This window comes from Callithrix jacchus, chromosome 1, assembly GCF_049354715.1.
Source record: "Callithrix jacchus isolate 240 chromosome 1, calJac240_pri, whole genome shotgun sequence".
NCBI classification, from domain to species: Eukaryota; Metazoa; Chordata; class Mammalia; order Primates; family Cebidae; genus Callithrix; species Callithrix jacchus.
The window spans coordinates 196,692,479-196,710,043 of record NC_133502.1 but is presented as its reverse complement, the minus strand read 5'-3'; the positions used below and the strand labels follow the sequence as shown (position 1 = coordinate 196,710,043).

Here is a 17,565-nt window from a genome sequence, read left to right as displayed (position 1 = left end):
CAGGGTCATGGAGTCCGGTTTAGGCAGCTGAGCCCCAGGGATAAATCTGGTGCAGGAGGTCATGAGGAGATCGTAACAAAGATGGTTTCCTTTCAAGTCTGTCTTCTAGGCACTCCCACCTTGCTGTCCTCAACAGCAGCAAAAGCAAAGATGAGCCGGGCACGGTGGCTCACGCCTGTAATCTCAGCACTTGGGGAGGCCGAGGCAGGTGGATCATGAGGTCAGGAGTTCAAGACCAGCCTGGCCAAGATGGAGAAACCCCATCTGTACTAAAAATACAAAAATTAGCTGGGCATGGTGATGGGCCCCTGTAATCCCAGCTACTCTGGAGTCATCCTAATGGATCCCGCCTCTGCACTCCAGCCTGGGTACCAGAGTGAGACTCCATCTCAAAAAGAAAAAGAAAAAGAAGCCAAGGTGAAAAACCCAGCTGGGCTCCCTCTAGACCAGGCAAACACAGTGGGCATTTAGGGAGCTCCATGTGTGGCCAGAGCTGTGTTGCGTGTTTTGCAGCCAGGATCTCACTCATGGCTCCCAGGCCCAGCAGGCAAGTCTCTGTTCTTGCTCCCATTTCACAGATGACAAACTGAGACCTTAAGAAGCAAAGACTTCATGGCAGAGTGGGAACCCAAGCTCAGTGCCTCTGACTCCCCACTCAGTGCTCACCTTAGTGATCAATACTTTCTTGTACGTTTCTAACTGGATTTTATCCAGACTCTTGGGAAAATCTCTGACTTTGATTTGCAACCTACACACTGCTGCTCTTTAACATACAGTGATTGTCAGCTGAGGGTGATTCTGCCCCCAGAGGACATTTGGTCATGTCTAAGACATTTATGGCAGTCACAACTTGGGGGAATGCTGCTGGCATCTGGTGGGTAGAGGCCAGGGATGCTGCGCAACGATGCACAGGACTGTCCCACAAGGAATCATCTGGCCTGCATGTCCACGATGCTGAGTTTGAAACCCTGGGTGAGACCCAGAATCTAACCTTCTAGGAATTCATCTTGTGGGGGACAAATCAAGAGGCAGAACACAGCTCTGTGCCCCAGGATGCTTGCCGTGGTGCTGCTGACGACAGGGAGAGGCTGAGATCTGCCTCATCACCCAGCAATTGGGAATGGTTAGGGAAATCACAGTGTGTCACTTTGATGCTCTTAGGCAGACATTAGCATTAGAAATAAGAATTGTGGCGGCGTGGAGTGCTTCTGTGAAACAACATGAAGCAAACTGGATAGAGCCGAGCAGGATCACGCCCAGATCTTTGCAAATAACACGGAGAATTGAGAATATTTATGGATGGGGTGAAGCGGGGTTAGAGATGGGATTTTTCTTGTAAGCGGCTCTAATTACGTAAAGTTTATTTTTGGACTGTTGTTTAAAGGAACACACATACCAAATGAGGACAGTGAGGATGGGAGAAATTTGAGGATGTGGAGTCAAAGTGTAATTCCCAGCTCCCCATGGAACTGAGTGAAATGAAGGGCTCACAGCCCCTCTCTTAGCCCAGAGTCAATTTTCTTTCTCTTTTTTTTAAAGACAGAGTCTGGATCTGTTGTACAGGTTGGAGTTCAGTGGCCTGATCTCAGTCACTGCAATCTCCACCTTCCGGGCCCAAGCAATTCTCCTACCTCAGCCTCCCAAGTAGCTGGGATAACAGGCACCCACTCCCACGCCTGGCCAATTTATGTATTTTTAGTAGAGACGGGGTTTTGGCATGTTGGCCAGGCAACTCCTGACCTCAAGTGATCTGCCCACCCCAGCTTCCCAAAGTGCTGGGAATACAGGCATGAGCCGCCGCAACTGACCTCATTTTTCTTTATTTTGCAGATGAGGAAAGTAAAGCCGGCAAGATCACTCAGGAAAGGTTCAGAGCTGGGATTTAAACCCTGGGCTTGGCGGCTCCCAGTACAGTGATCTTTCTGGGGCTTTGATTGCATTCCTCAAAGGAAGTCAGCAAGGACCACGACAGGGACACACTCAGCTCTCTGCAGATCGGCTTGTCCATTCACGTTATTATGAGTCTGTGCCTTTCAAATGTTTTCTGATTTTAGAGAGAGAAGCAGCAGGCAAACACTGAGTAAGGCTAAGGGCCAGGCTGAGCTGATGAGAGGGAGATGGGGTGGTGGGAAGGAAGCCACTGAGGCGGCATGAGAAGGGGCTGGCAGTCCATCCGGATGACTGAAGCTACCAACTGTGAAATCCCCATCTCAGCCTTGACAAGGTGAGAGACGACCCAAGACTGGGGCCGCCAGGCTGTCAGAGGAAATAAAGGACATCGAGGGACTGTGAAGGAGGGGGTGTTCCCCCCAGGACATCAGCATGTCAGCTCATAAATACAGCTAGGAAACGGCTGGGTGCAGACTCCCAGCAGCTTCTGGGAGCACGTGCCCAAACTCCACTCTTTTCTAATAGGCCAGGATGATGGTGCCACTGGGCATTAGCCACTTTCTCCCAGATGTGGCACCCGTGTCTTTGTAAGACACAGAGGCAGAAAAATCTGTATTTCTGCCTTAGATTCTATCCCAAGTCCGCAAGTCTGGGCCATTGTGGGTTATGGGTTAAATACATTGGATCCTATAAACATTGGTTCAATGAATGTCTAACCAAATGACCTGTCTGAGGCCATGTCTCTGGGAGGCCGCAAAGCTGAGATGAGCATCCGGGTCTTGGGTTCTTAGGTCGGGGGAACCCTTTAGGTCACATGTGCTGAGACATGAGAAAAGGGTAGAGATGTCCCCTCCTTATTTTGCTTGGGTGAAACTTGCCGGTGTCTGTGTCATGCAGGAGCAGCAAGGGGTAGAGTCTACACCCTCAGGGAGCTTCTTGGAGGGTAGAGGAGAGAGACAGAAGGAGGCACTGTGTCTCAGGGATGGCTGGGCCTGGCCTGGGACTAAGCAAGTGGACAGAAGAAATAGGAGTCTAAAACAGGCCAAATCTACAATATCATAAAAGTGAAAATGGGCTCTGGAGCCAGGCTGCCGGGGTTCAAATCCCAGCTCTGATGCTCACTGGCTGTGTGACCTCCAGCACGTTACTTAACATCTCTGAACCTAAGTTGTCTCATCAGTGAAACGGGATCAGTAGCAGACCGTCCCTCACAGGGCTCTTTTGAGGAGTACATGAGCTTGGCCAAGTGGAAACTTGACCGACAGTGGCATAGCTATCCTTTAATCCTCATAGGAGGAGGGGGAGCCTCAGAAAGGACAGTGTCATCCCCAGGTCACTGAGGAGATTTGTCAAGATCACAAAGCATATACAAAAGTGGAATGCAGGACTCTGGCTCTGAAGATTTTTTACTATCCTGAGGAGAAAAGACATGAAGAAAATCAAGGGCTGCATAGGAGGTGAGTTGGCTTAGACACGGGCAGAAGAGGTGAGAACCAGAAAGCCATCGTTAGGCTAGGGTATGTGGACCAACGACAGCGTTCAGGAAACCTGCCAGCATCTTCCACCCTCCATCGTTCCCCCTCGTCACCCTCTATCGTTTCCCCTCGTCACCCTCTGCATCCAATTCTCCATCTGCTGGGGAAGCATCAGACTCGTTGGGGGCACCCCAAGGAGAAAGCTTGGAGAAATTTAGTGTTGGCGTAATCAGCACTCAGCAAATCTTTCCTGCTTCAACTCCAAAACCAAATGGAGTCTGCTGATCGCAGAGACCATTTCATTAAGCTAAACAAATGCAGTGCCCCAAACAGTCTCCATGGGGCAGATAAAACAAGGCCCCAGCCAGAGACCCCTCTGGAGACCTGGAAGGAGGCACAAGTAGAAGGGGAAATGGGCGGGTGTCCCTCTCATGAAACAGGAAGTGGGCAGGTAGCAGTGACTGCATCTGACAATCACGCTCACTTGCTCCGGCTTGGCTCAGGGCTGCTCCATGGAAGTGGGGTTGTGTTTTGAGGTCAGGTGTGAGCTTGGTCCTCTCCGTTATCTTTAGAGATTTGAAGTATGGAGAGAAACTGGGAGGTGGGGGGAAATTGGGATACAAAATGATTTAGTTAGATGCATAGCTAGAAATCCACTAAGATATACACCACACGCCTGGGGTAATCTAAAACTACAATATAATGGTGTACTCACTGTAGGAGACACACAACATCCATACATCCTGGTGTATATTATATATTCATATACTATTCATTCATACATATGTGCATTTAATAAACACGTGTTGAGCACGTACGGCATGCAGCACTGATCTAGGCACCGGCAATAGAAATAAAGTTCTCACTTCCACGGAGCTTATGTTCTTGGCAGGAACTAATCTCTATCTGTATTGCAGTGTCTGGAACCCAGGAGGCACACATTACATTTGGGGATGAAATGAATGGTGCTAGCATATGACTGTTAATGGCGAACGAGGGAAGGATAAAGGTATTACACATTCTAACTAACACATACATAATATACATGATACATACATAATATACAGAGGATATATATATATATATATATCATGTACATGGAGACCAGTACGATCATGTGTAGGGTGACGTGTAGTAGTATGCAGATAAAATGCATACTTGCCGACCTCCCCAGCATCACTTGAGAGAACCATGATTTTTTGTTAAATTCCCAGGCTACTCCCTCTGGAGCATATCACAGAGTTACCCATGTGAGGAGCAGTTCATATGATAATTAATGGCTCCAATTAAAATCATCTCCTCTTGTGATGTTCAATTAGAGGCTAATATTTAAAACTATTGTTTGTTGTTTTCTGTGCCAAGAGCATCTCAGTCTTCAGAGGACCCTCTCTTCTCTACAAATGGACGAGACTCTCTTTTCTTGATTTCTGCGGTTCTAGAGGTTGCCTCTCAAACCTTCCCAGGTGTCTCCCAAGGCCCCTCAAAGTTAATTTCACCTGTTACACAATTTACACTATAGATTAGACTGTCTCAAAACACTTTTGAAACTTGACAAAAATTCATCTTGTTGCTCTGATTTACTAAAGACAAGCAGAAAATATTACAGAAACTCATGCTAAAAAATTACACATACATGCTATTATATATATAAACATGTATATATATGAACACGTGTGTACAACATGTGCATGTGTAGATACACACCCAAATATTTCCAGCATCTGGCAGATAGTATACCTAGCAAATATGAAGGAATACATATTTATTAGAGTCTAGTTGCTGATTAGAATTAGCAATCAGCAATCCTTTCTGGCTTCAACTCAAAAATTAAATGGAATTTAATTGTGCCTGTAACATGTACTTTATCCTACAGATCAGGGTATATCCTAAAACTTGATGAAAATAATCAAGTATTTTCATATCCTTAAATGTTTAACAAACCTTGAACATAATAAATATGTATTTCATTAATAAGTGAATATATGTATGTGCATTCCTCACATACACAGGCACTCTGTTAAATGTTTAAAATACTTTATCGAAACCCTCAGAGTCAAGTACTATAGAGACATAAAATGTGAGCTGAGATTATTGCAGCAAAGTAGTAGCAATGGTTATTATCTCTGTGTGGTAAGATATCAGGCAATTTTTACGTTCCTTTTAGCACTCCTCAAGATTTTCTGTAAAGAGTAAGAATTATCTTTACCATAGGCAAGTTAAAAAAAATACAACTTTAGGCCAGGCGCGGTGGCTCACGCCTGTAATCCCAGCACTTTGGGAGGCTGAGGCGGGTGGATCACGAGGTCAACAGATCGAGACCATCTTGGTCAACATAGTGAAACCCCGTCTCTACTAAAAATACAAAAAAATTAGCTGGGCACTGTGGTGCGTGCCTGTAATTCCAGCTACTCAGGAGGCTGAGGCAGGAGAATTGCCTGAACCCAAGAGGCGGAGGTTGCGGTGAGCTGAGATCGCGCCATTGCACTCCAGCCTGGGTAACAAGAGCGAAACTCCGTCTCAAAAAAAAAAAAAATACAACTTTATTCCTCTCTGATGCTACAATGAACAGTCTCCTCATCCACCTGCTTGATGCTGAGAGGTAATCCTCATCACCTTGTGGTGTCCATTTTACAAATGAGCAGGCTGAGGCTCAGAGAGTTTAACTCATTTGCCTAGGGACATGCAACCAACAAAAGATCTAGAGCAAAGCTCAAGCGTCCTGACTGCAGTCCATGGCTCTTTCCAGCTTTGTTTCTAATTGTTCCTGTTTCATCCAAGGATGCCTATGTCTCTGCAGGTGAGGGAATCTCTCCCAGAAAGAAAGGCTGTAAGGAACTACCATTGCTTCCTTCAAATTTTCCCAGGGTCACTTGCCTGGGAGAAATTAGGCTGGAGGGTATAAAGTGGGGGAATAAAAGCCCTGTGGGTCGGGCGCGGTAGCTCATGCCTCTAAGCCCAGCACTTTGGGAGGCTGAGGTATGTGGATCATTTGAGGTCAGGAATTCAAGATCAGCCTGACCAGCATGGTGAAACCCTGGCTCTACTAAAAATACAAAAAAATTAGCTGGGAGTGGTGGCACATGCCAGTAGTCCCAGCTACTCAGAGGCTGAGGCATGAGAATTGCTTGAACCCGGGAGACGGAAGTTGCAGTGAGCCAAGATCACATCACTGCACTCTAGCTTAGGTGACAGAGCAAAACTCCATCTCAAAAAAAAAAAAAAAAAAAAACCCAGTGAACTGTGTTCCACCAAGAGCTCAAAGGCCACATTGGTAATGCAGTAATTGCCAAAGGCCACAGTGGTAATGGAGCGAGAAGGCAGTGTTTAGTTCCACTTTGGGAAAGGAAAGAGTTGGAGTGGCCCTAAGAAAACCCAAATGTATGCCCAGTCTCCAGCGGGAATAAAGACTGGGGAGAAGTCGGTCAGGGTTCTACAGGGTCCTTTCCTCATAATTATCCTGAAGATTCACTGCATTATCATTACCATCAGCAGCAGCATCATTTTTGAGAGGGAATCTTGCTCTATTGCCCAGACTGAAATGCAATGGCACGATCTCAACTCACTGCAACCACCAGGTTCAAGCAATTCTCCTGCCTCAGCCCCCACCAGTAGCTGCGATTACAGGTGCCTGCCATTACACCTGGATAATTTTTGTGTTTTTAGTAGAGACAGGATTTCGCCATGTTGGCCAGGCTGCTCCCAAACTCCTGACCTCAAGTGATCCACCCACTTCGGTATTATTCTATTGTTACGACGTGATAGTAGACACAGAGAGACTCATCAAAGGCCCCAAATTCATTTAGCTGGAAAGTGACAGATTAAAGTTGGGGCCTTCTCAATTTTTAAAGGGTCAGCAAATATCCAACAATACCTCCTGTCCTTTTCTTCACTCATGGTAGCCATGTCTAATCAATCACAGCAGAGACCCCAGCAATCAGGGGCTAGAATCCATTCTCTCAACCCATCAAGCAAAGCATTTCATTCCATTGCTGTCCTGTGCTTCACCTGCCAGCATCAACCAAAACTCTCAACTCTGCTACACTTTTTTTTTTAGAGATGAGGTCTCACTCTCTTGCCCAGACTGGAGAGTGCAGTGGTGCTATCATAGCTCACTGTAACCTTGACCTTCTGGGCTCAAGCAATCCTACCTCAGCCTCCTGAGTAGCTAGGATACAGGTGTGCACCACCATGCCCAGATATTGTTTTAAATAATTTTTTGTAGAGACAGGGTCCTGCTATGTTCCCCAAGTTGGTCTCAAACTCCTGGCATCAAGTGGTCCGCCCTTCTTGGCCTCCCAAAGCATTGGGATTACAGGCATGAGCCACCGCACCCAGCCTCTGCCACATTTTTAAATAATCCCAATCCTCCTAGAAGTGGTTTTCAAATCCTCAAAGACATTTATATTAGTTAGTTGGTTTATGGGTTAATTTCTCCTTAAGGATTGGTGAGTATTCTGTGGAACCGAGTGAAGCTGAAGCTAATCACACTTCCAGAGAGACCCTGGTGGCTGGGGAGAGAGAGAGATGCAAACTGCTAACCCCATCACGAGCAGCAGGAACAGAACTGACTTCAGAATAAGATGAACCCCGAAGCAGCTATGCAAACCCTAAAAGGTTACTAATCCTTTCTTACCTTCAGTTCCTCATCTGTTAAAATGACGGTACTATATTATAAGGAACAAATGAAATAATGTAAAATTGCATACATCTCACCTACCTAAATCAGCAGCACATACTTAGTCCATAGGTTCCTATTTCCTTCTTTCTAAGTAAAGACACAAAAAAGATGAGGGCTGCTTGTGTCTCACGAGGACAACTTCATTTTTCAGAAAATAGCATCTAAGAATCTGGTACTTGTTTTGTTGAAGCTGGAAGGATTTTACAGAATGCTTTGGGAAAACAGAAACCACTCTAGGTCATTCAACCAAGGGATTTAATACAGAAAATGTGCGACCCAGGTGATGGAAAAATTGAGAAGCCAGGAGAGATTAGCAATAGCCGGAAGGCACTGCCAACCTAGGACTGGACAGAAAAGCCAAGGAGTGGAGCCATCCGACGGGAAGTGAGACCTCAGTAGAGCTGCCCAGGGGAAACGGGCTTCATGGAGAAGGAGAGTCCCTGGTAAGATCCAGAATTAAAAGGACACACTGCTGCTTCCGTGGATGCCTCAAGGCAGTACCAAAGGAAGACCGATATCCTTCTTCTCCTTTCCTTTTGACTTCAATTATCCATCCCTGCCTTTCAGTGGTGGAACCTACCAGAGGTCAAAGAAACCAGGAAATGTCATTTTCTGTAATTCTACAGCAGAGCAGAGAAGGGGTAGGAGTGGATCTGAAAGTGAAGGGGCAATGACCGGTCCAGAGCTCCAAAGCATCCAAGATCATTTTAGGCTTCAATTATTTAAGACAGACAACAGGGTTTTCAGTATGCACGAATTCATCAAACTGTTCACTTACATATTTGCACACTTTTCTTTATGCATATCTTGAGGAAAATAGTCCTAAGACATCCAGAATTATGACTTTCTTTTTTTGTTAATTTCTAAGACAGAGTTTCGTCCTGCCAGCCAAGCTAGGGCAGATGATCCTTCTTCCTCAAGCCTACTCAGTAGCTAGGACTACAGGTGCACATCACCACATCCACTTAGGTATTTTGTTTTGTTTTTTATAGAGATGGAGTCTCACTATGTTACCCTGCTGATACCTTAATTTTTAATGCTTTAGAGTCGTCTCTGACATCTGACCTCTACAACGCCAAAAGAATAAATCTGCGTTGTTTTAAGACACTGTGTTCATGACCTTGAACTCTGGCCCTCTAGCGATCCTCACGTCTCTGCCTCCCACTGTTGGGATTAGAGATGTGAACCATTGTGCTCAACCACCAGAATTATTATTTTCAAGGGCTACACAATCAAGTACAGACTTACAGACCCCATTCCATATTAGTTATGTATTGCTGTACACCAGATTACCTAAACACTGGGTTTTGAAATATCCAGTATCATTTATTATCTCTCATAGTTTCTGTGGGTTGAGAATTCAGGAGTAGTTTATCTGGGTGGTTCTGGCTCAAGGTATTTGTCAGGGTGAAGAAAGTCCTCCCAAAGATGTCCACGTTCTAATTCTGCAACGTGTAAATACATTCCCTCACATGGCAAAAGTCATCTTGCTGATGTGATTATGTTAAGGATCTTGCGGTGGGAGGAGACTATCCTGGATTCTCTAGGTAGCCCTTAATATAATCACTCATAAGGGTCTTTTTAAGATGCAAGGGGGCCAGTGGGGGAGAAAGCAGCAATGTGGAAATAGAAGCAGAGATTGGAGTGGTGCACCCAGGAGCCAAGAAATGCTGGCGGACTCTTGAAGCTGGAAGAGGCTGGAGGAGATTGTCCCCTGGGGTCTTCAGAAGGCACAAACCCTGCTGATACCTTAATTTTTAATGCCTTTAGACTCGTCTCTGACATCTGACCTCTACAACGCCAAAAGAATAAATCTGCATTGTTTTAAGACACTGTGTTCATGGTTGCTTGTCGCAGCAGCAAGAGGGAATGAAGACAGGACCTATCGAAATGCCAGCCATGGCTTTGGTTGCCTGCAGGCTTGACTGCAGCTGGAGGGTCCACTTCCAAGCAGGTTCACTGATGTGGCTACTGGCAGGAGGCCTCACTTCCTCACTAGCTGTTGGCAGGAAGGCTCAATTCTCTGTCTCAAGAGTCTTTCACTGAGGTGGTTTGGATTTGTGTCCCTGCCCAAATCTCATGTCAAACTGTCATCCCCAATGACGGAGGGGCCGGCCTGGTGGGAGCTGAGTGGATCACGGGGGCAGATTTCTCCCTTGCTGCTCTCATGGTAGTGCATGAGTTCTCACAAGATCTGGTTGTTTAAAAGTGTGTATAGCACCTCCCCCTTCTCTCTCTTCCTCCTGCTCCAGCCATGTAGGGCCTGCATGCTTCCCCTTTGACATCTGCCACGATTGTAAGTTTCCTGAGGCTTCCCTAGCCATGCTTCCTGTACAGCGTCGGAGCTATGAGCCAATTAAACCTCTTTTCTTTATAAATTACCCAGTCTCAGGTAGTTCGTAATAGCAATGCAAGAATGGACTAATACATCCACTGAGCTGCTTCAGTGTCCTCATGATATGGTGGATGGTTTTCCCATAGCAAGTGATCCAAGAGAGAACAAGGCAGAAGCCAAATGTCTTTTATTATGTTATAATCATTCTTTAGACAAAGGGTCTCACTCTGTTGCCCAGGCTGGAGTGCTGTGTCACCATCATGGCTCACTGCAGCCTCAAACTCCTGATCCCACATGATCTTCCTGCCTCAGCCTCCTGCATAGCTGGGCTACAGGCATGCACCATCACACCAGGCTACTTTTTATTTTATTTTTTTGTAGAGATAGGGTCTCACTGTGTTGTCCAGGCTGGTCTTGACCTCCTGGCCTCAAGTGATTCTCCTACCACCAAATGTCTTTCTTAGCCTAGCCTCAGAAGGGACAACCTATTACCACTGACATAATCTCTATGTCACACAGACCAACTCTGATGCAGTATGGGAGCGGACGGCACAGGGGTGTGAATGCCAGAGACACAGATCACTGAGAACTATCTGGGAGGCTGGCTGTCACAGTAACATCAAAAGATCTTCACATGTGTCCCATCTCAATTGTCTCCCACATCTATAAAGGAAGAACTTCTCATCTCTAGAAACACGTCTGTTTATGAGTTGAATCAGGTCCCCAGAAATGACAGGTTGAAGTCTTAATCCCCAGGACTTCAGGATGTAACTGTATTTAGAGATAAGGTCTTTACAGAGGTAATCAAGTCAAAATGAAGTCATCAGGATGGACCCTAATCCAATATGACTGGTATCCTTATAAGGAGGGGAAGCTTGGACACAGAGATACACTTAGAGGGAGGAGAATGTGAGGACACAGAGAGAATGTCACATGAAGATTGAGGATTAGAGCGACGTATCTAGATCAAAATTTTCCAGTGACCCACCAGAAGCTAGGTGACAAGCATGGAACAGTTTCTTTCCTAGAGCCTTTGGAGACAGCATGGCCCTGCTGACACCTTGTGTTTTTGTGCTTCAGCCTACAGAACTGTGGGACAATTCCTTTTAGTTGCCTTAAGCCATGCGGTTGGTGGCACTTTGTTATAGCTGCCCTAAGGCTCTAAGACAACACCGTGTGCTATTTTCTTTCTCTTTTAAACACCATTGCTTTGCTTTTATGTTTCTAATAGCATTCACTGTAGAGAATTTAGAACATTTAGAAAGTGACAAAAGAAAACATTAGAAATCATCCTTAAGTCTGTTACTTGGGGACAACTGCTCTTAATAAATATGTTGGTGTATTTCCATCCTGGGTTCATTTCTGCATATGTGTATAGACACATCTATTCGACTCATACTCAGGTAAAACACTTTTATATTAAAGGCAGAATGGACTTGGCTCTGCAGCCAAGAAGGGGACTCTATGGAACACCACCCAGCTTTACTTGCCAGGATTCACCCTTATCTTGAGGCAGAAGGGCTCGCTGCTCCAGGCACCTGCTTCTGGTCTTTCCTTTCTCTTCTTATTTTTCAACTGATGGTTTTTAAATGCCCTCAGCTGTTGCCTGAAGGTCTTTATAGCTTTCTGGAAAGTTAACATTTAGGCAACTTGAGCTGTTTAAAATGTAAATGATAAAGAGCTTGCCTGCAGAATGTCTAAGTTGGCTGCACTGCTGTGTGCATTCACACATCACAAGAGCATCTGTGAACATACATGCAAGATACCCGGGGCCAAAACGGAGGCTTAGAGCAGGAAGCCACCTGGTAAAGATTGCTCAGTCATGGGGTGGCAGAGAAAGAACTAGAACCTGGGTGCTTTCTACCCCTGCCCTCTCTCCCTTTGCAAGTGCACCCCTCTCTCCCTTTCAACCACTTTAGATAGATCATTTCTGCCTGGACACCATTCCAGCTGCTTGGGTAATCATGGTGCCAGGAACTGGAGCTTCAGTGGTGAGGAAGGGGCTTTGTGCTTGATTCTTGGAGTCCCTGACAAATGGGGAGGAATGGATGGCACAGACTCCCCAAAAGCCTCATGCACAGGGATAGAGAATGTGGCTGAGGCTCTCATGGGGCATTAGGGTGGAGAAGGGGAAGAGGAAGGGATGGGGGATCAGGCTTCAAGGCACACAACTCTACCTTGGGTTTTTGAGTCACAAGGTTTGCAAATAAAAATTTTTTAAATAAAATCTCTCTAAAGTTCCCTAAAGTTCTTGCTATTCAGAGCTCCTAGCTTTCCCAGCCCTAAAAATCCCCTCCAGCCTGTGACTGCTGATGCAGCATCCTCAGAAAGGGGCAAAGAAGAGCCATCATGGGACCCCAACAACCCATCTTAAAGTCAATATCAGCTGAACAGAGGATTCACAAAACCCCCAGCTGCAAACAGACATCCTGACCTCGGGTAAACTCCAAACACCCCACTCCCAACTTCCCAGAGTCACCCACCCAATTGCTCTCTGAATAAAGAAAAAAGGCATTTCATTTTTCTGTTCAAACACAAATATGACATATCTGTGCCACCCAACTTTCCTGACAGGGGAATAATTACATTGACATAATTAAGTCTCGAATACAAAAATTATCTGCACCGCATATACCGACACTACACTTCCCACACCATACTGCCATTGTTCCAGCTGGTAATTACTACGCCACCTTTGACATGTCTTATTTCAATTTAAATGGAAATGCAGCTCACATTTCTTCTCAGCCCACCCGCCCATGTGATTGCAGAAATAGGGAAAATGGACTCTGAAACTTCTCAAGTGGCCATTGGATTTTGTTTCCAAAGAAGTTTCCCATGGGAACAATGTATAACTTACCCTGGATCCCTTCTCTAGGCCTCAGGTATCTCATCAGTACAATCTCTTGCATCTTCCCTCTGCTCTCTTTTTGTAAATTTAGTCTTCATCATTATCTCCTAAGAATTCACATAGGGTTTTGTTTTGTTTTGTTTTGTTTTGTTTTTAAGAGTCTCATTCTGTTGCCCAGAAGGAGAGCAGTGATGCAATCTCGGCTCACTGCAACCTCTGCCTCCCAGAGTCAAGCAATCCTCAGCCTTTTGAGTCTATGGGACTATAGGCGTGCACCACCATGCCCTGTTAATTTTTATATTTTTAGTAGAGGTTTCACCATGTCAGCCAGGCTTGTCTCGAACTCCTGACCTCAGGCAATACACCTGCCTTGGCCTCCCAAAGTGCTTGGATTACAGGCATGAGCCACCACACCGGCCAGGATTCACATAGTTTTAAACCGGTGTTCCTGTCATCAGTCTAGCCCATTCTCAGCTGAACTCCACAAAGCATCCAAGGAGGAATTTCTTTGACCTGATCACGTCACTCCTCTGCTGAAAAGTCTTCAGTCATCTCCCCCATTCCTGCATCCAAACTTTGTTGTTTAGCATATCAAGTCCTTCACAGTCTCTGTCCCAAACCACCCTTTCTTTTTGCTGCCCACACCTTGCACCCCACATCAGTAATTCCCAGAGTCTTCCCAAGCTGCCAAACATGCCATGTTCTTTTACGCCTCTATGCCTTTGAACCTACCATTCCTCCATCTGGATGCTCTGCTCTGCCTTATCCCTTCTCTAACAAGTGAACCTCTACTCATCCTTCAAGACCTCATTCCATGATAACCCCCTGTATGACACACTCTCTGGCTCCCTCCAGTAGAATTAGCTTCTTTCATTTCTATGCTCCCAGCATTGGTACAAGCCACTAGGACAAGCAGATATCCCAACAGATTGTAATTATTTGCCAATGTCTAGTTCCCTACCATATCGATCTCCTTACGAATAGTGTTGTACTCAGCCTTATATCCCAAATGCCTAGCACGGTACTCGGAACTTAGAAATCACCACATAAATACCTCAACTTTAAACTCTTCCTGCCCTAAATTCGTGACTTGGGCAGTATGCAGGAGGTCTTACCAACATGGACCTTCGATGCACACAGATGTGAGCTTGCAACCCAGCTCCACCATTTGCAATGTGACCCCAAGCAAGTCTTGTCACCCACTTGGCCCTCAGTTTTCTCATCTGCAAAGTGGGAATAATAATAGCATTTTTGTGCTATAGGACTAGTTGAAGAGTCATTAATGAGGGGAAGTGTTTGACACGTTGCATAGACTATAACAAATGCTTAATAAACATCAGCTCCCTTTCCTGTTCTTAGAACTATTGACTGACAGCTTGTGAAACATGCCAACCTCGTGGTCTCCTCTGTTTTGATGCTTTCTCACTCTCACCCCAATCTTCCCAGTGCCCCTCATTCTCTCCACCCAGGAATCTGCCCTAAACTTTACTAGCCAAACTATTGTAATGCCCAGCATGGGCCTCCAAGTCCCTCTTGTCTCCTCTCCACCAAAACATGCTCATCCTATGTCCCACTTCCTTACTGTCCAGCCACATGCTCAAGAATGAGATACAACTGGTATTGCCAATGTGCCAACCCCCTGGGGCACATTAGGCCTTAACCCAGCGTAGCATCCATATACGTTCACAGCAGATGCAGAGAGACACGACGTGGGTTGCGGATACAGCCTACAAATACAGGAGTTGGAAAATCAGATCACCCCTTGAATAAGGCCATCCAGGCCACCTGGGATTAAAATGACTGTATCCCAATGGCTATGCAGATCTGCACAGCCAGGGAGAAACAGCACAGAGATGAGACTGAGAACGACATTCAGTGCAAGACCTGGAAATTGATCCTACATCCATTCAGACTCCCCAGGTACCAATGAGGAGTCGGCCCCTCAACTCTACAATAGATGTGAATTCCTTCCCTATCTTCAGTACAGAGCATTGTGCAGCCCAAGTTACATTCAGGTGCTTTGTAATCTGTTAGGAGCTGAATGCGTAGGAGATAATTATCTATCACACTGCTTCTTTGTTCTTCAGAGACCCACTTCTCCCTTCAGGCATATCCCATCACCTCGTAACAACTGAAGCCCCAATCATCATTTTCCACTGGCCAAAGAAACATCTTAACTGAGCTCAAGTAAGGAGGGGGAAACCATCCCTCCCAGGCAAATCAAGCCTCATCAGTAGTCTTGTAATATTAGATATGTTCTTCCAAGAATTGATTAGGGAGCACATGGAACGGAGATATTGGTATTGGTGATCAATGCCAGATCCTAGCCTTCCCCAGGCTGGGATCAGAGTCAAGGCTGTCTCCCTCAGAAATGGGGTGAAGGCAAAAGCCACCATCAGAGAAAACGGAGCATGCAACAAAACAGCAAAAGACGCCAATAAACAGCGTGAGGCCAGGCATGTTAATGACTAAGATTAAGACAATGATTTCTGGACTTGATTGGCTTCCATCTGCTGAGGCACTAGGGTATTACAGAGCTGTGAGCATCGAGCCCTCATCTTAAAGTAGTGGAAAGTTCCAGCTATTGATTGCACAATGGACTCTTTTGGTAGTTACGGCTCTTATTTATCCATGGCCATTTTTTAGTGGAATTGGTTGAAATGTCCACTCACTCTAAATTAAGTGCACTGAATGGCCTCAAGAGGGAGGTTCTCGGTGGATTTTTATTTCTGACCAAAAGACACTGAGCTAGAAAGCAGGGTTTTCCCACCTCGGCATTAGGGATATTTGGGAATGGATAATTCTTTGCAGGGGAGTATCCTGTACATTTCAGAATGCCCGGCACCATCTGTGGCCTCTACCCACTGGATATCAGCATTACCTCCTACCCAAGTTGTGCCAGCCAAAAAATGTCTCCAGATACTTCCTAATGTTCCCTGGGGGGACAAAATCACCCCCAGCTGGGGATCAAGCTATAGGCATAAGGGTAGACGTAGACTTTATTTTTGAAAGAAATGGACTCAGGAGTCAGACAGATGTGAATTCGAATCCAGGACAAACCACTGCTTACTGTGTGACGTCATCTTAAAAACGTAAACCTACCCCTTTCATGACTTCGGAGGGTCTGGTATAAAGAGAAAGTATAATACAGTACCAGCTGCTCCAAACGAGGTCTCTGGGCCAGGAGCATCAGTATCACCTGGTTGCTGGTTGGAAATGCAGAATCTCAGGTCCTGCCCAGACCTGCTGAGTCAGAATCTGCACCTTAGCAATACCCCCAGGTGATCTGTGTACAGGTGATACTGGAGAAATGCAGATATTGTGGTTAAGAGCATATGTTTTGGAGTGATCACATATATTGGTGTCAATCTTTCCTAGCTATCTGGCCTTGGGCAAATCACTTCACCTCTTGTAAGCCTCTTTTGTTAAATGTGTAAAATGGAGATAAAAATATTTCCTTGCTCATGAGGTTGAAAGTGTAGATTTAATTAGATGGTGTATGGAAACCACTTTGCACAGTGCCTGTCACATAGTAGACATGTAGTAAATGTTAGTCCCCAGGCTGCCCTCTGCCTCCCTTTCAGATGCCTTCCAGACCATGATATTAGGATGCTGGGGCTGACAGCAGCAGAACATAAAGACATTGAAGTTACCTCCATATACATTTGCGATCTTCCTTTGATGGAGTCTAAAATTCTATCAGCCACTTGGCCACTCATGGTCCATTTATTCATTTATTGACTCAGCAGGGAAGAAAAACAACTGCTAAGCAGTGTGCTCTCTTTCTTTTCCCTCCACATCTCAAGGTTATGGCCTGGTTGTGCACGCCCCTTGGATGAACAGCCTCATCAAATTCACTCTGCAGCTGGGGCCCATTGACTCTTGCCAGGTCCATCAATTCTGCCCTCCCAGGCACTCAAGATCATCTTTGGCTTCTGATTGAGGGGCTAGACTCACAAGGTCTTCCAGCACTTTGGAAGCCAGGCATTGATTCCAAGGGCCTCCCTCGTTTTTCTCTAACTCTGGGGCATGGCTCTTTGACTGTCTCCCCTTGCCAGGGGTCACTTTGGTCACAGCCTCCAAAGGCTCCTTCATCCCCCCATTCCCTCTCTGTAGGCCAGACACTGCCCTGAAACAGACAGTGGACTGAACCAACCAAAACTGGGCTTCAAATGGCTCCACATTTGAATGGGACCCTTTGGAACCACTGAGAGGTCTGTGTGTTTCCTGTGCAAATCCAAGTGCTTAGTGGGACCCTTTCAGATTTTTTTTTTTTGAGATGGAATCTCGCTCTGTCACCCAGGCTGGAGTGCAAGTGGCGCAATCTAGGCTCACT

At 45.8% G+C, this 17,565-nt stretch overlaps 1 protein-coding gene across 6 annotated transcripts in view; it reads right to left on the bottom strand.

The window, feature by feature from the left end:
• Positions 1–17,565, bottom strand: part of MYO18B (myosin XVIIIB) — a 397,224-nt gene that overhangs the window by 135,292 nt on the left and 244,367 nt on the right. The window lies entirely within an intron of this gene.